The 21,569-nt window shown below is 48.4% G+C and overlaps 1 protein-coding gene across 1 annotated transcript in view; it reads right to left on the bottom strand.

The window, feature by feature from the left end:
* The window catches only part of LOC138516091 (RNA exonuclease 1 homolog), a 2,454,886-nt gene that overhangs the window by 1,343,799 nt on the left and 1,089,518 nt on the right, over positions 1-21,569 (bottom strand). The gene's annotated exons all lie outside the window — the stretch shown is intronic.

The following is a 21,569-nucleotide window of genomic DNA, read 5'->3' as shown; positions in this document are numbered from 1 at the left end:
CCCACCTTCAACTGTAACCACGGGACCATCACACATCAACGCTACCCAGAGTTTACCAGCTCAACCCTGGACCGATCCTGGTGAACGCTCCAACCAGCATTGCTCGTATAACCCCTTTCAACCGCTCTGAGCCACTGTTTTAGCCCCAGCTTGCTCGCTGCTTAGATGAACACAATTCACTGCACCCAAATTTGGTTCAACACAGGCCTCGAGATGTGGTGTGAGCAGTTCAACACGGCCAAACCGCCAAGAACTGCAACAAGTTATTACTGACTTCTAACTGCCCACTTGGTCCATTTTTTAGCCCTATAGACTGGTTAGGTCACTTTGAACCATTTTACACACAAGAACATATCCTTTTAAAGAAATGTGTGGTTTTTACTTGCCTTTCACGCCCGATTTATTACCTAGAGTGCTGCATCTTGCCATCTCTGCTTATTCCGAGTTCCTTCTACAAGGGGCGGGGGTGGGAGTTGTAGTGTTTTCCATTTAGTTATTATTGCATATGGTGTGTTTAAAGTATATCATTTCATGGAACCTTGATCAGACATGCATTTATTTTGAACTGTTATACTTCAATGTTTGGGTTGCTACTGAACACATTCACAATCCCCTTCAGAGTGTAGCCTTCCGTGGCCCACGTTCCACACAAAAGGCAAAGGAGGTATACATCTCTTAACTTTGCCAGTTTTACCTTTAGGTGTGCGTTGGCACTTCATTTGTAGGAGTGTGAAGGCTGAGTAGGTGCTTTAGCCAGAGTTCAATCCATCAGGGCTCTCCGCCCCACTCCCTAGTCTCCTCCACACCCCCACTACTCCAGGCCCCAAATCCACTCTACTCCAGGCTCCTGCCCCTACTCCAAGCCCCAGCTCTACGCCCCCGCCACACTCCCATCACCCTCTCTACTCTCTGCCCATCTCACTTGCATTCACCCCTTTCATTTTCCCATACACTCGTCGCACTCCCATCTACCTTGCTTGCACCTGCTAACAATTATTCACACATGCTTACACACGGGTGGCACTCTTTCACAATCCAACGCATGAACTGTAACAATCTCTGCCATGGTTTCTAACACGCTCCCTTCCACTGTCCTTCCTTTGCCTGGTCTGTTGGTCTAACTTATCTCCATCTGACCGTACACGAATAAATTACACTCTGTTTTACTCATTGCCGTTTTATAGGGTGCTTCCCTTATCTCCCCCTCCCCCACCATCGATTGTTCAACCGACCATAGGGACCAAATTCTGCCTCTGTTCCCTCGGGCCAGGGTTATATGGGACAAAGGCTTTAAAAAGCCCACTAAGCCCAGTCTCACTTGGTCGGCATTGTGCTATTAACATTCTTTTATGGCTCTGGATTCAGCAATTCCACTGGCTTGTGTTCATCATTTTGCGGATGTAGCTACTATTCCATTGTGCAGTAAGTTGTTCCGCTCCAGCTCCCCATGAGATGTGCAAGCCGCAGTAGTTCTCTCCCATAGGTCATTTACTTCTTTCTTACTTATTTATTTTTACATTTATAGCGCACGTTAAGCCCTGAGGAATCAAGGTGCTGTTACATAACCAGTTACATTCAAGATAGTCCAAACAATATATTACATGCAGTGTGGGTCTGGGACCCTGATTGTTCAGTCTCGCAGTGCATATAGGGTGGAAGGTGATAGGTGAACACCAACGTTTTTAAAGCTCTCTGGAAAGTCCCATATGAATGTTCTGCTCGTAGAGTAAGTCCACTGTTTGACCTCAATGGCCGGGAAGCTAGAGTCTCGAGCTTTGGCTCTTCTAAATTTTGGCTGGGCGATGCATTGTGCATAAGCAGCCCTGGTGGGTCTGGAGGAGGAGGCTTTTGTGAACTTTTGAGATAGGTATGGAGAGGCTACCTTGGACAAGCATTTTTGCGTAATGGACAGAGTTTTGAAGAGAATCTGTTCACGAACAGGAAGCCAATGGGCTTTATTTTCTTGCTACAGGGTTTGGGGTTGTTCAAAGCTGCCCTCAGTGCATTGATCTGAATAACCTGCTTTTTCTAAATGTTCTTGTCGTTGGTGCCTGCAAATAGGGTGTTACAAGCCTCGAGCCTACAGTGGCTCTGGCTATGATAAGGCAGCTGTCCGGGGATCGAACAGGTCTGGAGGCGTTGATAAGCTTAGTGGTATAGGCAGCAAAGGAGGCGATGGCGCTGACATGTGAAAGATAGGGTAGTGTCAAGGTCTACTCCAAGGGTTTTCAGAAAAGGAGAGACGGAGGTAAGGTGGCATATTGATGATCAAGCTTCTTGACCATTGAGTGGGGGTCCACCAAAAGTATCTGTCTTCTCATCGTTCAGATATAGACAGTGTGTGGCCATCCAGGCCTGAATGGTCATGTATACCGAGTTGAGGGTAGTGGAATCTTTGTGCTAGTTGCCGGAGAGGCGGAGTATAATTTGAGCATCAATGTCATTTGTATAAGATGTACCGATATAGTCCAGGAGGGCAAAAAGAGGAATGGCGAATATATTTTTAAAAAGCAGGACGCGCGGGATCCTTGAGACACACTGCCGGTAATAGGTGCGGGGGATGGGTGCTAGCATTCTCTGCAAATACTCTAAAGGATCGATCTCCTAGGAAGGTGTCAATCCAGGAAGTGGGTCAGGCAAAAAGTTCACTGAGGAGGATAGGTGCTGACCCATGATTTTGTGGTCCACTACATCAAAGAGCGCTGATAGGTCAAGGAGAAGTAGCAGTGCAGGCTTGCCTTCATCCCCGTTTCGTCGATCTGGATTTTAAGGTCGAGTAGTGCAGATTCCGTCCAGTGACCTGGGCGGAACCCCGACTGACGTATACCCAGGATATGATTGGCTTGCAGGTATCGGATTTGCAAATAAACTGCTCTATCCAGGTTTTTTTGCAAGAAAGAGACAGTAGTGATGGGGTGGTATTTGGTGAGGATAGTGGGGTCTAGTGAGGGCTTTTGATGGAGGTGGGGGGTGTGGGGTGGGGGTACCCAAACTTCCTTGAGGCTGTTAGGGACTGTACCAGTGAAGGTGTTGATAAAGGCGGAGATGAGGGGTGCTATGTTCTCAGAGCATTCTTTGATTAGGCTCGTTGGACAGGTATTTCCTTGGGAGGGTTTGTGGCCTTTCAGGATGGTTTTGACTTCATCTTCAGAGGTATCAGTGAAGAAGAACATGAGGGTTCGCGGGGGCTTCTGCAGGGGGGGGGGAATAAGGTTGGCCGAGATGCTTGCAGGGGTTACATCAGAGATTGCTTGGTGTACATTTTTATGTGTAGGTGTCAATTTTGGCAAGCATGGCGTTTTGGATAATAGTGCACCACAGATCATCTTTGATTATAGTGATCGGGTGTGGGGGGTTTCCAATTCTTTGAGAATGGAGAAGATCTCACAGGTGTTGGATTTGGCATTGTTGATTCGGGCATTATAGGGGTCTGATTTAGCAAAGCGATGGCTTTCTTTTTTACAGTGTTTAGCAGCTGCAGTGAAAAGTAGCTTTGTGGTAACGTTTGGTGATTTCTTCCAGATAGCTTCTGCTGTTTGTTGGAGCAGAGCGTTTGTAGTTCTGGAGTGAACCACGAGTTTGTAAGTGGAAGGTTTAAGTTTACATGGTTTAAGAGGAGCTATAGTATCAATGGCGGCCATTAAGGTTGTGGCATACAGGTCACCAACTGAATTAGTGTCATTGGTGAAGGGGGGTTTGGGTAAAAGTGAACTGATCAAGGGAGCAAGGTGTTCCTTGGTGAGGTTTCCGGAGCTACGGGCCAGGGAGGGAGGCAGCGGGTGAAATCCATCTGGTAGGGGGAACAGAGAACTGCACTATGGTGTGGTCAGACCACGGGCAGGGGGTGTTGGTGTGGATGGACACCCGATGTCCGCAATCCAGTCTAGGATGCAACCTCTTATGTGTGGGGGAGAAGGTGCATTGTTGGAAGACTAGAGCGTTCAGTGAGTTAAAGAGCGATTGGCTGTTGTATCGTATGCGTCGTTATAGCCTAGGTTGAAGTCTCCCAGGAGGATCGATCAAGAGGCGGGTTTAATGTGGGTCCCCAGAATGTGCAAGAGGTTCATAACTGAGGGCGGTAGATGGTGTGAAGAGTGATGGTGTTGGCGTCAGAGAGGGTACGTTTTGCAGACAGGAAGTCGCAGGTTATCGAGAATTCATGCCTCTGATGGGCAGCGAGTCCGATGCTGTGAGTGCTACTCCTCTGCTTCTGGCATTAGGTCTGTCAGAGCGGAAGATGGTGTATCCAGGGGGCAGGGCAATTGAAAGGGCAGTCCAATGCGGTATGCAGCCAGGTTTCCGTGGTTACTAAGATGTCAAGGTTAAGGGTGGTGATGAGATCACTGTTGTTGAGGGCATGCAGGGATGGGCCTTGCATTGATTAGAGCGCATTTAAGTGGAAGGGTGGGTGTATGGTCAGATTGTTGGTCGGATGGGGTCTTAAAGTTGTCTTTCTACGGGGTGGCGGGCTTGGTAGGCTTGCAATTTCTTTGGGTTGCAGCCAGCTTGGTTCTGGCTCTAGGGGAGGATGTTATGCGATCCCCAAGGCGATTGGTGATTGTTTATTTTGGCGTGGTTGAGTATGTGAAGTGTTCTGAAGGAGCGGTGACTCCTGAAAACCAGTGCGGCTGGAGGCTTGGTGCATTGGGGCAGAGAACCTGGGTAGACTGTGGGTTCTGAATGGGAGGTGTTGTGGCTGGGGTCTGTTGGTGAGGTGCGGAAGGTTGGAGAAGGCGTGGTAGAAATGTCGGGCGGGGGTTTGTAGCAGGCATGCTACGGAAGGAGCAGGGCAGGAATTGGCTTGGGGTGACGGATGAGAGTTGTGGTCGATGGGTGGCAGGAGGGTGAGTGCTTGCCGGTGTTAAAAGTCTGAGCAACCCTGTGCAACGAGTGGTCGTGAAAGGTTGAGGTCTAAAGGGCTTGAGTGATGCCGGTCCAAATAAGGGTTTGAGGGGGTATAGTGGGCTCAGTGGGCTTGGAGGTGGGTTTCAGGGTGTTGGCCGGTGGTGGTGATTGTGTCATTGGCTGCAGGGGGGAGAGATTCAGCATATCAGGATGGTATGGAGTAGGTGGTGGCACAGTGGAGGGTGGTAAGGTGTTGCTCGTTGGCGGATGAAGTGTCATGGGGAATTTGCTGGCTGGGACAGTTGTAGGACGCGAGGGCAGGTTAAGAGGGGCAGGGGTATTAGCAGGAGGAAAACATGGACTGTGCAGAGGGGTTTGTGAAGTGGTCGGCGCAAGGGCCATTGTGGGTCACACTGGCATACCATAAGGGGGCAGGGACATGACGGCAGGCACATTGTTCTTTCTTTTCGGTGGGGTAAAGCTGGCATTGTTGGGTGTTTGAGGGTGGTACCTTTCACCTGTAACAAGGCACATAAGGTGGGGGTGGCAGAGACTGGAGCTCTCTGAATTCCCTCACCCCACCCCACCTTTGGGGCAGGGGTGGCTCTGGAATACTCCATGGAAGGCCTCATGCCCCAGGCTGAGAGGTTTGCCTATTACCCCCGTCAATGTGACCACAGGCGATAAGGTGGTGTGGGCTGCTAGAAAAGGATATAACACTTGCCCTCACCTCTGTATCTAATCGGGGAAATGGGTGAGCAAAAGTGGCAAACTGATTTAGGGCTCTAGTGGGGTATATTTGGCTTTTACACCAACTGTGTCATGAAGGGCAAAGGTTGGCCATTTGTGGGAGGCTGTGTGAGGGACCATGGGCACCTTCATCACATCTAACCTTCTGGCTGTGAGAGAAACGGTGCAGCAGTAAACCTTGAGTTTAAGAAACTGCATGACCTAGGACAGCTTAGAGGGATGTGCTGCTATATACCTCCTCCAGGTTGCAGTTCACACTGTAAATGGGCATCCCTGGTACCCAGAGCACCAGAGGAGGATCCCACAATGTTACTTCATGTTTTCCGTCACATGCAGTCACTGCATTTGCTTCTTAAGTTGCAAACAGCACAGAGAGCATCAACTACAAATGCAGCGGCTATTAAGAGAGTTCATACCTTTAACTTATCATATTGAAAGGAAGTGTATCTTTCCCAAAGGAATGATAAACTCTGCTGCAATTTCCAACACTTATTCTGACAAGAAAGTTCCATCATTTGGGAGTGAAGAAAATGTAGCAAACTTAAACTCTTATGAAATCACCGAAAAAAATTCTTCCCAGCCTAAATCGGGATCATTAAAAAGAGCTACGTCACCATAGCAACAGTAATTTACAATGGAAAAAGTATGTTATTTTAATGTGATTTATACCACACACCACTGCCATTTTCATGGTCTCCAGGTGCCCTGGCAGATTTGAAAAGGAAGGAGGGCTGGGAGGAGTTAGTAAGTGCGATGATTCAGAGGGAAAAAAGGCAAGAGAGCTTTGATGTATACTGTTGGTAGCTTCAGTTCGGAAAAACCAGTCACTGTGTGCTTGTTTGTTTTTAGTTGGAAGACGTTATGTGGTCTTTGGTGTATGAGTGTGTATGGGTGATGTGTGTGTAATTGGTTTAGTTTCCTGTTGGGTGTCTCGTAGTGTGTGCCGTTTGTGTTTCTTTTAGATATTTGCCTCGGTAGGCGTACAAGTGTGTTTTGTTCAGTGTCTGAGGGCGAGTGTGCAGGATTTGAGAGTTTTTAGTTGGGTTAGTGGTGATTCGTCTGTGTCCTTTTGTGCAATGGTTATGTTGATCTGTCGAGTTCTTACTATACTATGGCAATTTGTGGTAGAATGTTTTATTTTGGTGGACGGCCATGTTTTGGTCAATCAGGTTTTGGAAAAAGTATCATCCTCATTAACCAACGAGAAAAAGTATCATCCTCCTTAACCATTTTCTCTTCAGCTGTGTGGTGGTGATACTCCATAAAGATGTGAAGTATCTTAAAAGTATCTTAGAAACAAGCTAGCATCCTAGTTGCCGAACCATGTGAATCTGGATCTTTCAGCACCAATAACTGTAGTAATGTAGGTGGTTTCGGACGAAATGTCAGAATAAAAATTACCAACTCCACCAAAAGACCTAAAACACACACCACGAAAAGTGCTAACTACCAAAAGTTCGACCTTTTCATGTTATGTGTTTAGGTGTTTCGGTAGGGTCGGTATGGGGCTGAGGGTGCGGGGCAGTGTCCTCCGCAACACCCCGCAGCTCACCAGAGGAAAAAAATAAATACAAGGCCGGGGCCGCAACACCCCGCTGACTATACTATATAGTATAGTGAGCGGGGAAACCCCTGCAGCTGCCCAAAATAAATAAATAAAAATAAATGAAAAGGACCCTGCAGCGCCAATTCCCGATCACGGAAGTGAAAGGGAACCAGCGCTGCAGGGATACAGCGCGAAGGAAAGAAAGTTAAGTAGGGTGGTGCGGGTATGCTGGGGGTGTGTTGTGGGTGGGGGTGTGTGTATGTATGCTTACCTATTGGATGTTCGCATGGGAAATGTCCGAAAATTTGTAGTGCGTACATTTCCCATGCAAACATTTCCGTCACTGATTTTTTTGCGGCGGAAATATCACGCAGCTCCATGTAGAACTGTTATTCATTACAGAGGACACCCTCGGTGCCAATCACATCTCTTTTAGAGAAGCGAGAGGTATGGCTTAGAAGCTGTCCACCCCTAAAAGTGTGACTTTGCCTCGGTAGTTGGCTGAAGTGGGAATCGCAGGTTTACAGAGTGAGAATACCTCAGCCTACTATTAGCCCTGAAAGAAGCAACGACTCGAGATGCGAGTCTGACCCTTCTTTACACATGGGCCTTCAGCAAAGAAGCAGTAGATCCTCAAATCAAGGCTAAATACTTTATCCTTTTGCAATGTCTGTATGCAAAAGTGACACAAGGTAGGATTGCAGTCAAAATATGTCCCTCTAAAGGTGATATTTTGCCATCATATCTGTAAGAGGTGCAGAAGGAGGAAACCGACATACAGGTGGCACAGTGATTTCTATAGACTTGTATTCAGTATAAAAATAAAGAGAACTTTTTTTATTACACATCACCTGGTTGTTATTAAACCTTAGATGCAACCTTTTGCCGATACATACATAAAATTGTTTCCAATAGAAAATAAAACAAAACTAGAAGGAAGAAAGAGGAAAAAGGAAAGGAAGAAAAAAAGCAAACCCTTTTCCTCCTCAAAGGTCCAGTCTGTAAAAAATTGGTTTCATTCAACAATTGCGCTTTTGTTGTCCTCCATAGTGGTGAAGATTAACCTCAAACTGGAGTACAGCTAACAACAAAGAAAGCTGTTCCCCCCCACCCCATCTAATGCGAGCCCACCACTCATCCTGCGATTTCGTTGTCGATTCCTCAAAGAAACTCCCCAAGTATTTGACTCTTATAGGGTTTAAGGGCTCACACGCTAGCACAAGATGCTTCAAGGTCTCAGAACTTTTACTACAAATCCGACAATTTAGTGTTCTCTCTTCCTGGGATTTTGATCTCCTTTCTGTGACCACTCGTGTTGGATAGAGGTCTAAACGGAGTCTTCGAAAGTTTTGCCGCTCTAACTGTGAGGGAAATCTGTCGAGGTAGGACAAGACTGATCCTCTTCTGTAGTTTTCCTCTGGTTCGTCTACGAACAGTTTGTAGACTTTCACTTTCTGCTCAGTCCAAATCCAGTCCAGGTCCAGTAGTTTGTGGTTCACCCTGATTGGGTTTTCAATTAGTGTTTTACCCGAGAGGGCGAGATTTAACAATCTAGAGGAGCAAGAGTCATGCCAAGCTTTTAGAACTTCAACCCGATTCCCTTCCATAGCCTCCTTGATAATAGAGAACCCACTAACGCCTGGTAGTTGAAGACATTTCCTCATGAAAGATAGAGATTTCCATTCCATCAGGGAGTATAGGCAATGCCAGAACCCTCTTCCAAAAGAGGCTTTCCAAACGGTTCCAATTTTTGGGGTCCATAAAAAGGTTGGCTTCTGCTGCATAGGTGAGTATAGGTGCAACTTACAACTTTCAGTTTGTAGAAGTCCAAAATTGGTACCATGGAAAATTTACAGGAGTGCCCTTCAATAAGCAAAGCTTGGGATGGCAAGTTTTTTGCTTTACTTCTCAAGTGGGCAATGCCAGGAACGTCGCCCAAGCTGTTTAAGGTTATCCCCAGATACACCATTGATGCAACAACTGGTATTTGTTCTCTGTTCAATGACCAGGTACATTTGTTCCGCTTCCTGGCCCTGCCACTGTCGCCCAGAATCAGGATTTTAGGTTTTTTGGCATTTATTTTAAGGGCGTTTTTATGGATGTAGATAGACAGATCCATCAATTGTCTCTGCAGCCCAATTTCCGTCTGGTCAAGCAGTAACAGGTCATCAGCAAATAGTCGTCGTCCCACAGAATGGCCTGCTATTTTCGGCGGAATGCATCTCGTTTTCGTGAAAGCCTCAGCCATGTCCAATATGAATAGGCAAAAAACTGCTGGGGCCAAGCGGCAGCCCTGCTTTAGCCAATTTTCAGAAGGAATTTCAGTGGACAGTAGACCGCTTCTGTCTAACCTGATTTCTAAAGCGGTGTCCCGGTCAAGGGCTTCCATGGGTTCTCTCAAGTCTTGGGAGCAACACCATTTCATAAGTTTGTCCCACAGGAAGCCTGTTCCAGGTCGATCGAAGCAATGTAAATCGACCGTATCCCTTCTGGTTGACCAGGCACTTAAGTATGTTAATGATAAAGATGTTTAGATTGGTGCCGATCCCCTTTCGGAAGCCAGACTGCCACTGATCCTGCTGGTGGGACATCAGGCTCCATTCACTGAGATGCCTCAGGATGATTGCTGTGAATATCTTGCCGACCACGTCAAGAAGGGTAATAGGCCTGTAGTTGCAGGGATCTGACCTGTCCCCCGTCTTGAAGATGGGGACCACTATGGAGCTGGTCCAGGATGATGGAATTATCTTCTCCCTTACCACAGTGGTAAATAGTTTCAGCATGAATGTTACCAAACTAGCTGGATATTTCTTCAGGATCTCATTGGTCAAGCCGTCCGGGCCTGCCGCCCTCGACACATTTGACTTCTCTATGAGGTTTATTATTTCTTGAATGTCAAATTTGAAGTCCCATGGGACTTCTGAGTGTGTGAGTGACTCAATTTGCTCCAGCCCTATGGATGCGTATAAGCATTTAAAGTGCGCCTCCCACACCTGTGCAGATACTGAGTTTATTATTTTTTGATTCCTCTGGGGTATTCAAATCATTTATTAGCTTCCACACACCTGCAGTGTTTTTCCGGGTGGCAAGCTGCAACATTCTTTCGCCTTCTTGCTGAATAATTTGTTGTTTGTGTTGGAATAGCCAGTTCTTAAGGATGTTTTTAGGTTTTTTGAGCAAAATTAAGTTTTGAGTCGTTTTATGTTTTTTTTACTGGTCTCCCCAGTCCGTTAACGGCTCTCTTGCTTTCTGCAATTTGCTTATTGAAGACGTGCTTCGGTGCAAAGGTTGGCTTCATTGAGGCAGCCTGCTTTTCTCTAAAGGCCTATAAGAAGTCTGGGTATTGCAATATACCCCCACTGGGACAAAGTGAAATCCTAGAGTTCTTGTCAAGGATAGTTTGAACGCCTTGATTTGTGGAGTGTTGTTAGAATCTTGCCAAGTTGCTTGTTTTACTTTTATAGCTACTCCCGCCTGCTTGCTGGTTTCTGCCCATGAGACGGATAGTTTAGAGTCTCCCACTGAGTCCCACCCAAAGGAGTTACTTAGGCATTTCTTGTCCACCTCTGTTGGTTTCCTCTGTACTACCATGGTTCTTCTCTGTTCCATTGTCAAAATGTTTGTTTCACAATCTGTAGAAAAGTTTTCTTCGCCCGAATCTGACGATTCATCATAGGTTTCCACATTGTTGGTTAGTTACGACCTCCATTTAGGAGTTATCTTAGCCTTTTTCTCTGACGGAACAAGGGGCCTTGGTTCACTGCACCTGTTGGATTCCTTACCCACATTTTGGTTTTGCACACTGTTGTTTACTTTTAAAGTACCACTTTGAGTTCCAGGGTACCTTTGAGCAGGTCCACTAAAAACCACCTGCTGGCATTTGTTTGTCTCGTGTCCCCTTGAACCTGTGTCTTCCGAATAGGTAGACAAGTTCATTAAGTCATTTTCCATGCCACTGTTGGACGATTCATATTCAGAATTTTTGAGTTAATTTAGTTTCTGAGGTTTTTGTTTCTACGTTGTATATTTCAGGAAGAGGTACTTGTTTCTTCAAGTAAGTGTTGGATCCCTTTTTGTTGAGAACCATCTCAGGACTAGAAGATACCCTCAAACCTTTTTTTGGACTTTGAACATATCGTAGGTTTTAATTTGTGGCATTTGGGGATCAATCACCGTTTTCCTTGTTTTGTCGGACTTGTTCTTTGAAGGCAAAGGCAGGCTACAAGCCTTATCCCTGTTAGTAACAGGAGATGTAGAATGCAGTCTTTTGTTGGGACGACTGTGGAGTCCTCACTTATAGGCACGATTGTGGATGGTGGATCTGTTGGAATAGAGGTAGCAGGAAACTCCATGCGTGTAGGGTCTATTTGGGCACTTAGTGACAGTGAGTTACAACTCAACCTGTCAGCTCTCCGTTTTTCTTTTTGAAGAATAATTGGGTCCAGTATACTCTTGAAAATTTGCGTAATTTGGTCGGTATTTTTATCCAAATTGGACTGGAGTGCTGAAATGAACCCACCCACGAAGATCAACTTAGAATGCATCATGGCGAGTACCGTAGTTTGATCACGGAGTTGCTAATTTTGGGTCTCAATTAATTTCATAAATGGAGACCTTGTGATAGCGAACGCTGAAACAATTTCGCATCAATTTGCACGGATCCTTGGGACTGCTCTTCGTCTTTTACTTGGGAATGGGGCCTGCTGTCGTACTTAAACTTGTGGAGGCCTACTATTGCACCCCCTGGACCTGTGTGGCACGAACCTTTGGTGTAGTGATTTTTCTGCAACATTTAAGTGAGCCTCAGGATCCACTCCAACTCTTTTCTGTGGGTCACTAGGTGGTGAAGAAGCAGGGGTTAGGTCTACCCCAACGTTGCCTTGTGCCGACATCTTTGCATTAGTGGAACTTTGTCTAGTGCTGAAAATGTCTAGGTAGGAACCTAGGTTGGAAGTGAGACCCAGTGGATTCCAACTTTTGGCAGCTGCGTTGTAGCGTGATGGTTTCTGTTTAGAGTGTGGGTCTATTCCAAAGGTAAATAAGTCTCTTGGGGACGAGACAGCAGCTAAACTGCCTCTCTGGCCTACCACTTGGAATGGTTTAACCAGAGGCAACAAGCCTCCATGGTCCGTTGATTGTATGTCTTTTTGGGAGATGTACGAGGCTGGTAATAGACTAGCAGTTGAATTCAACAGCCCCCCACCCTTTTTCCCTTGCAAAAAATTGTCCTCTGTGGCCTCGTTTTCCACGGCTATGTTATCAGGGGATGAGGGCTTGATCGGGGTAATAGAAGTTAAGTCAGTCATGTTGTTTGCATCTGACAACGGAGTTGGTGGTACTTGTATGTCCGTGGTGACACCGTGTAGTTGGAGCTGGTTTCCATAGGATAAAGTTCCTTTTTTCGTAGTTGTCTTAAGAGTTAATAGTTAAACGAAAATGTTAGTATTAAGTTGTTGTTAACCTTGGCTTGAAGTCGATGGCGTTCCTCTCTTCTCGGGTCCTATAAGGCCGCTAGGTTCCTAATACCAATCGCGACCCTTTTTGGATCCCGGTAGCGCTGCACTCGAGATCAACCCTCTGCTGGCTCCGTATGGATGAAGAGAACATTTATCTTTCCATACATATATATGGCATACATTACTTACCGTAATCGTATTTCTGATGCTTGTAGCTGCGTAGATTCACATGCTATGCATAAGCCGACATCTAGTGGTAGTCGCAAAGTATTACATGATTTGTTTTAGAAACTCGAAATGGTACGTCGCCTGGGCGCTTAAGTAATACTATCCCTAGTGTGACATCTACTGTACCCAAGGTCCTACACGCGTCGAAGTTCCTCAGATTGTTTTGTTTCTGACATGAGGTTGCATGAAGTGTAGCGCAAGTAAAGATGTAATAAAGCACAAAATGGCAATAGAGCAAGAAACATCTATGCACCTTCAACTCCAGGAGGGGACTAAGGGTGGGCGCATGTGAATCTAAGTAGATACAAGCGTCAGAAATACGATTATGGTAAGTAATGTATGCCTCCTGAGGCTTGTGGATCTGCTTTGATCACATGCTATGCATAGATTAGTGAGCAGTTTCTGTAGGAGGAGGCGGATTATGAAAAGGTACAGCAGCAAATCAATGTTTTTCCACTGCTTGTCCCACCTGTCAGAATGTGCGTCAATGCAGTAATGCTGCGTAAAGGTATGAATGGAACTCCAAGTAGCTGCTTTGCAAATAGCGGCTAGGGGGACATTTGCAATATATGCTAGAGTAGCTCCTGTACCTCTGGTAGAGTGAGCTCTAAGAGTGAAAGGTAGGGTTTTTTGGATAGTGAATAGCACAACTGTATGCATTGGACTAGCCATCTGGAGATGGTATTTTTAGAGATGTGATCACTTTGTCTACCAGGTGCTATGGAAACAAAAAGCTGATCTGTTTTCCTTCGAGGCTTTGTTTTGTTTACGTAGTACAAGACTGCTCTTCTTTCAGCTGTGTTAGATGGATTTTGGAAAAAAGTAGTTAATTCAATGGATTGGTTGACATTGAAGTTGGAGAGGAATTTAGGTGAAAACCTAGGATGTGTTTTAAGGACTGTCATGTCCTTGTGGAGTACAAAGAAAGAGTCTTGTACAGATAATGCTTGTAGCTCACTGACTCTTCTGTCCCCTTATCTTCCCTTTTATCGCTGCACTGCCCTTTCCACTAGCCTTGGAAAACACTCCATTTACATTTTTTTCCTTCCTGCAACAGGAAATACCCCAGGAAAGACACGCACAAGGTGTGCAATCACTGTCTGCCAAGGGATCACGCTGAGAAAAACTTCAAGTCCGGCAGACTTTTCGTTCCAAAAACCCTAAAAGACTGTAACCAAACGCTGGGCCACCCACTCCATGCAGGCTGGGGCCTCCATAGACGTGGTGGGAGAATCCAGTGAGGGCAGTAATGCCGAAGAGAATCAGGGTTCGATGGAAGCCCATGTGCGAACCCCTGGCTCCAACAAGCAGACCAGCTGCCCTGTGACAGAGGAATCACTTGGCAGCTCAGGCATGCACACATCACGCCACACTAAATGCACATGCCACGGCTGACCAGCGTCGACCGCTGAGAGCCACGCAGTGTCAAAGGAGAGGTCCTCCAAGTCATCTCTGTCCTCTGGGCCATCATGCTCGTAGCACGACAGCCCTCCGAAACAGGTACTAATAGCAGTTTCAGACAGCGCCTAAAAAGCCCTTGTTTCACAAGCCAAAGTTCTGGTTGCAAGTTCCTTACCAGAGGGAATTACCCCTTCCCCTGGTTTTAGTACTTCATAAACAAAAGGATTGCAGATCCTCTACCACTGTGCATCTGAAAGTTCACTATTTTGTTATCCCACAGGGAAGGACTCCCTTCCCCTGGATCACAGTTTAAAAAAATAAAAAACTTTCTTTATTAAAATTAAAGCACTTGGTATCACATTTTACAAGAATAGGGTGTGAATCACACAACCGCATTCAGCAACAATAAAAGCATGGTTAATGACAGCCAATGGGGCATGAGGAAACAATGTTATCCAGCAACAGGGAAACAGGATGGTGATGGCGTCATAGGTAGGCAGGCATACAGCAGGCATACAGCACAAGGAATATGTCAGGGGGGACAAGATACAAGCACATTGTTTAAGGGGTTTCATGAGTGCGCAGTAGGAAGGAGCGAAAGAGCTGCCATACATCCCGAAGGCGGCTGCCCACCGGCTGCAAGGACACCCATTAGACTTCACTGTCTTTGGCCCAGGCGACCACTCACAGCCATTGCCGGATTTCAGGAGCGTGGGTTTGAGCAAGAACAATAGTAGGCACAACAACGGCAGGAGTAGACATATACTAGCAAGTTTATGCCTGGGTCTTGCTAGGTCAAACACATGAAACAGGCAATGCATGGGAGTGGCTTCAATTCTACGATCGATTATAATCGGTCAGCATAGCACATACCACCTCCTAGTACCCACCAAGCCTCGGGCAACTCTATATCATGCGGAGGTAGCCATCAGGCATAGCATAGTCGGAGTGAAATGATACCTGTGCAATACATTGAGTTGTATTAAGCGAAATTGGGAGTTGTAAGATACCTCCCTAGTCTGCATGCTCATGCCCCCCTTCCCTCCAGATCTCATCAGTTATGTCCAGGTTCATATCCCATGCCCATTTGAATCAGAGCATATTTAAAGGTGCCAGGATTTGGCCCTGAACCGTGTGTGGACCAATCAATCAATCAATCAATCAATAAATAAATAAACCGCCTAACCCAAATAAGTTAGGCGGTTGTGCCACAGCATCCGTTAAGGGAAAGATTTCAGACTTGCAATTGACACGCAGGCGGAACAACTCCGTGAACACAAGAACATCACACATTATCTGTCCAGTTGATCTGAGGGTCTCTGACATCGACTATCGCATCATCCGCATAAAGGGATATGATCTTGGGCTCACTAGTCATCCGGATGCCCAGGTGTCTATGTTTGCGTCTAATGAAATCTGCCAGCAGTTTAATAGTGAAGGCGAATAGGAGGGGAGACAAAAGACAACCCTGAAGCGTGCCTCTGGCAATGTGTAACGGGGTTGAGAGCCTCCCATTCAAGCAGACTTGTGCCAACAGTGACGTGTACAGTAAGGAACAAGTTACTTACCTGTAACGGTTGTTCTCCAGCATGGGTCTGGCATGGATTCACATGCTCATGAATATTCCCCGTCGTCAGGATGGGAATCCTCAGTAAAGAAAAAAATCAGTTTTTAGTTGCGTTTCTGAACTGTCTTTCTCCTAATAACCAATCACTGGTCTCTGGGTCATACTGCCCCCAGCCAATGACTGCCCTCTACCTAAGCCCCTCCTCTGGCAGCCATCTTCAGGTTTGGTAGCACGTAAAGTGGCAGTAGGACCAAGTGAAGCGCCGCAGAGAGGTAGGAGGGAGGGTTCGCATGCGAATCCATGCCAGACCCATGCTGGAGAACAACAGTTACAGGTAAGTAACTAGTTCCTTCTCCAGCATGGGGTCTGGCATGGATTCACATGCTCATGAATACAAGAATACATAGCAGTACACAAATGCACAACCACGGGAGGTGGCAAGGCTCAACATCAAGCATTTCATCACTCAACATTAAGCATCTCTTACCTCCTCACCAGGCCCACCTTCAGGCGAACAGGTTGCACAGCACTGCCTGGCCGACTCTGGACTCCTCCCTTGAATCCCGGTTGATGCAGTAGAATCTCGTGAAGGTGTGCGTCGACCTCCACGTAGCAGCCCTGCAGATGTCCAGCAGGGGCACACCAGATAGGAACGCCGTGGTAGCAGCGATCGCTCTGGTCGAATGGGCTCTCGGACGGCCGGGCAACGGTCGGTTTGCCAACCGGTGACAGTGCATGATGCAGCCGTAGAGCCATCTGGAAATGGAAGCCTTCGAGAGGGCCGTCCCTTGGTTCACAGGTCCAAAGTTCACCAACAGCTGTGATGTCTTCCGAAAACTCTTTGTGCGGTCCACGTAGAACTTCAGCGCTCTAGCTATATCCAGCGAGTGCAAAGTCCTCTCAGCCAGCGACAAAGGCGACAGGAAGAAAACAGGCAACACCAAGGGTTCGTTGAGGTGGAAGTCCGACGGCACCTTGGGCATGAAGGAGGGGTGCGTCCTCAGCACCACCCTCGTCTCGTGGAAAGTCAGGTATGGAGATTTACAAGAGGGGGCCTGGATCTCTCCCACTCATTGTGCGGAGGTGATGGCCACAAAAAACGCGGTCTTCCACGACAGGAACTTCAACGGTGCCAAATGCAGAGGCTCGAATAGAGGCCCCATGAGTCTGGTCAGCACCACGTTGAGTTCCGACACCGGGGCCAGAGCCTTCACTGGCGGGAAGGATTGGAACAGTCCCTTCATGAACTCCTTCACCAGGCGATAGGATCATAGGGATGAGCTCCCCGGAGTTCTGGTGTAGTGGGAGATAGCCGCCACGTGGATCTTGATGGAGGCATGGGCCAGCCCCACCTTGGCCAGCGATAGCAAGTACAGCAGCACTTGAGGGGCCGTAATCCGCAGATGGTTAATCTTCTGTGCACAGCACCAGACCGAGAACTTCTTCCATTTGTGTCCATAGCACATGAGAGTTGAGGACACCCTGGCCTTTGCAAGCACCTCCTTGCAGTCCGCCGGGATATCGTACCGTCCAAACTCTAGTGCCGCAGGAGCCAGACCTGCAAGTTCAGCGACCCCAGGTTGTGGTGGAGGATGGCGCCTCCTTCTCTGGAGAGGAGATCCGTGTCCGTCGGCAGTTTGACTGGGGGGACGCTGACATGTCCAGAAGGTCCGGGAATCAGATCCGTCTCGGCCACGCCGGTGCAACGAGGATCATCATCATCCTGCACTGGGACCGTCCGAGTCGGTTGATGAGTCGCGGCAACGGCGGGAACGCATAGAGGAACAGGCCGTTCCCAGGGGAATGAAAAGTCATCACTCATGCTCCTCGGCTGGGGAAACCTGCTGGCGAACATCCGGCACTTGGCATTTGTCGCCGTTGTGAATAAGTCGATTTGAGGGTTGCCCCATCGTTGGAATAGCAGATCCACTTGATCCTGCCGCAGTTCCCACTCGTGGCACAAGCATAGCTCCCTGCTGAGTGAGTCGGCGATGGTGTTGTTTATTCCTGCCAGGTGGAATGGTACCAGCAGCATCCCTTGGGCGATGGCCCAATGCCACAGATCCTGGGCTTCCTTGGATAGGGCCGGGGATCTGGTGCCTCCCTGTTTCCAGAAGTAGAACATCATGGTGGTGTTGTCAGTGAAGATCCTCACTACCTTGCCCTTGAGGGACGGAAGGAACGACATGAGAGCCCAGAACACGGCTCAGAGCTCAGGGACGTTGATGTGCAGCGACTTCTACTCGGGGAGCCAAAAGGCCTCTTGCGTGGAGATCTCCGGTGTGCGCTCCCCATCCTTCCAGGGAGGCATCCGTCGTCACCGTCTCCTGGTGTGCGGGGGTCTGGAAGCCCATCCCCGCCGCGAGATGCGTGCGGGTGCCCCACCACCGGATCGCTTGGCGGAAGGTCTCGTTGAGCGGGATACTGTCTTCGAAGTTGCCCGCCGCTTGCATCCAACGGGCGTCGAGAAACTTGCAGCGGACGCATCCACAGCCTGCACAGGCGCACAAGGTATATGCACGAGGACATCATGCCGAGCAGGGACTTGATGGACTTCACCCTGGCCACGTCCATGGCAGACAGTCATTGCTCCTTGCCCAGAATGGCATTCGTCCTTTCCTCCGGCGGAGAGGCCAATCGCGCCACTGTGTCGAGCTTGGCTCCCAGAAACAGTGCGATTTGTGACAGGACCAACTGGGATTTTGCGTGGCTGATGGAAAATCCCAGATCCGTGAGCAACTGGACAGTCTTCGCTCTGTGTCCGACGGCAAGTTCTCTTGTCCTTGCTTGGATGAGCCAATCGTCCAGGTAGGGGTAGACATGGATCCCTTCAGGTGCAGCCACACCGCTACTGGTGCTAGGCACTTGGTGAATACCCTAGGTGCCGACTTCAATCCGAAGGGGAGGGCCTTAAACTGGTAGTGCCGTCCTCGGACTACGAATCTGAGGAACTTTCGATGTCCTTTTAGAATGGGGATGTGGAAATAAGCATCCTCCAAGTCCAGTGACGATAGGAAGTCGCCCTCCTCCAGCTGTCCCAGCACGTGCTGGAGAGTGACCATCTGGAACTTTTGGGACTTGATGTACTTGTTTAAGCGACGAAGGTCCAGGATGGGTCGCCAGCCGCCGATCTTCCTTACGAGGAAGTATCGTGAGTACACTCTGGAGCCCTGGAGCCTCTTTGGGACGAGCTTGGTGGCTCCTTTCTTCAGCATCGCCCTTACTTCCAGCAGCAGTTGAGGGATCTGGTTTTCCTTCCTGGCCACGGGAGGAACACAGGGGCACTTTATTAGAAACTCAAGGGTGTGCCCCGCGGGCCAGGGTATCCATCACCCATCGGTCAGTGGAGATGGACTCCCACACGCTGACGAACTTTGCCAGCTGGCCTCCCACCGGGGTGCTCAGGTGGGGGCCCGACGCTACGGCCGGTTCAGTCCTGCTTGATAGTGGCCTTGCCGCCTTGGCCTCCTTGACCTCCTTGACGATGACAGGATCCTCCTGACTTGCCGCGTCCTCTGTAGACCTCCTGCGACGAGGAGCGGGGCGCCAGGTGGTACGTCGAGGAGCCGCTGCCGAATCCTTTGGAGGCACCTTGCTTGCCTGAAGTGACTCATCCACCGTCTTGCCAAACAGGTTATTTCCGTCGAAAGGCATGTCCAAAACTCTGGTTTGCACGTCCTGGCGGAAATCGGTTGCCTTGAGCCAACCACGCCAGCGAAGGCAAACACCGTTGCCCATCTGGTGGAAGCCGGTGTCAGCAATGTCTGTGGCCATCGTTATGGCGTGGTCCGACGCCACCTCGCCCTCCTGCAGTATCTCCAGGGCCTCAGCCCTCTTGTTGTCCAGAAGGTAGTCCAGTAGAGGAGCGATCTTAAACCACAGCTCCCTGTCATAGCGGGCCACAATCGCGAGGGCGTTGGCCGCTTTAATCATCGTCACCGCCGACGAGATGACCAGTCGTCCCATGGCATCCAATTTCTTCCCTTCGCCGCCTTGGACTCTTCAGCTCTCTACTAGTTTGTCCTGACAGTCCTAGTTCACTCCCCTGCCAGGTACTGCCCCAGGGAAGACAGTGCATTGTTGGTCTTCCATTATGGGTGCCATTCCAAAACCATATCTCCTTATTACGTGGATTTGGCAGTCCTGGATTGCTTCCCTTCCAGTTAACTGCCAGGAAGATGACTTGCGTTAGGTTTCAGTTCTCGGGTGCTTAACCCTTCCCTGGTGGTCAGTGGCTCTGCTTAACTGCCGGTATGAGGGCGGGGGGGGGGGGGACTGCCTCCAAGTTTGCGTGCGGGTCCCAGACCCTTCACATTTGGCCAATGGTATTTACATTCCCACTGGGACGAGGGATTCTATCCCTGAGGCTATGCTCCACTCTCCACTCCACCCCACTGGGTATCCCGCGTCCCTGTTAACCGTTTCCCAAACGGGACACATCACTAGTTCTTCCAGGGTTCGTGGTTGTTCTTGTCCACCTCTCTGTCTGGTTCCCTTCTGATCCGACCGACAGCCTTCTCAAGAGGCTCCTCGAGCCCTGCTGTTTCGGCAACATCTCGCCCTCTCACTCTCCAGTCAGGAGCGGTAGTTGTTTGGACCCTCATAACAAGTGGGTGACTGCCAGTCCTTCGGCAGTCCCGGTAGGAATCAGTCTTTTGCTGGCTCCTCTGCTGCTTCAGCGTCTCCGATGTCTCACCTTATTGCTCCCTTCGCCCAGTTCGAACTTCCCGGGCAGCTGAGGCAGACTCCTCGCTCCGCTGTAAAAAACACAGAGCCCTTCTTCAGTTCCCTTATTACAGGGCATGTCCCGCCCTTGAGTAACATCAGTGCTGGTTAGTGGCTCCATGGTACTCGTTATGCCTCTCTTGAGCGACATCGTCTCAGTACTTAGTCTGGTCACCTTTCCAGGCACTGTAGCAATACCGGGATCTACAACAAATAGATGGTGAATCTTGAGGTTTGCAGAGGTACAGGGAAGTATTGGGTAAGGTGCCGGGGTCTAAATAATATTGAGGTGTGTAATGTGTTGGGTGAGGGTTGTTATACTGCATTCTACATAGATGTAGAATCCTTACCCTAGAGGGGGAGTCTCCCAATGAGATCCTCCCACTGAGTACCACTCCCATGGGAACTATCGGGTAGCAGCAGCACCTGCCTTGCCTCACGGGAAGGGGCTGCCCCGCGGGGAGAAACTACATCTTGGGATTCGTCACATATAGAAAACACGTAAGTGAGTCTGACATGAAAGTGCCAGTAGGCCCTGATGACCAAGGAAAAGAAAATCTGAAAAATGCAACTAATACCTTAAACCAAAACCAAGCAGCAAAACGGGCTGACCGAAGTAGGAAATTATTCAGGGAAGAGACCTGATGAGAGGGCAAAGAAACAGAAAATTGATGTCCGTGGTTTAAATCGTTGTGACCAGTCTCAAATGTTAAACAACAGTGTTTTGTTCTGAAAAATCCTGAGAGTAATTATTTTTGCATTTATCATTTTCTTTTTTTGTAAAATGAACGCAGGGGAGAATGTTTAAGTCCTGCCCGTCAATGGGAAAAAAATCACTCATTAACCTAATGAAGATCCATTAGTGGAAAAATAAGTGATTTCAAGTATGAAGGAGAGGGTGTTTTCTCCACCCAGGAAATTCAGCACAGTCCCATTCACCCACAGCTCATGAATTGTGTTCTGTGGTGGATTGAAATGGCTGCCACAAGATGTGTGCATGACTAATCTGAAAGCTGATCGCAAGAATGATTGCAACTCGCACTTACACAAG

The sequence above is a fragment of the Ambystoma mexicanum genome, chromosome 6q (genome assembly GCF_040938575.1).
Source record: "Ambystoma mexicanum isolate Mex_15411 chromosome 6q, UKY_AmexF1_1, whole genome shotgun sequence".
Classification (NCBI taxonomy): domain Eukaryota; kingdom Metazoa; phylum Chordata; class Amphibia; order Caudata; family Ambystomatidae; genus Ambystoma; species Ambystoma mexicanum.
This window is presented reverse-complemented; position numbering and strand designations above follow the sequence as displayed.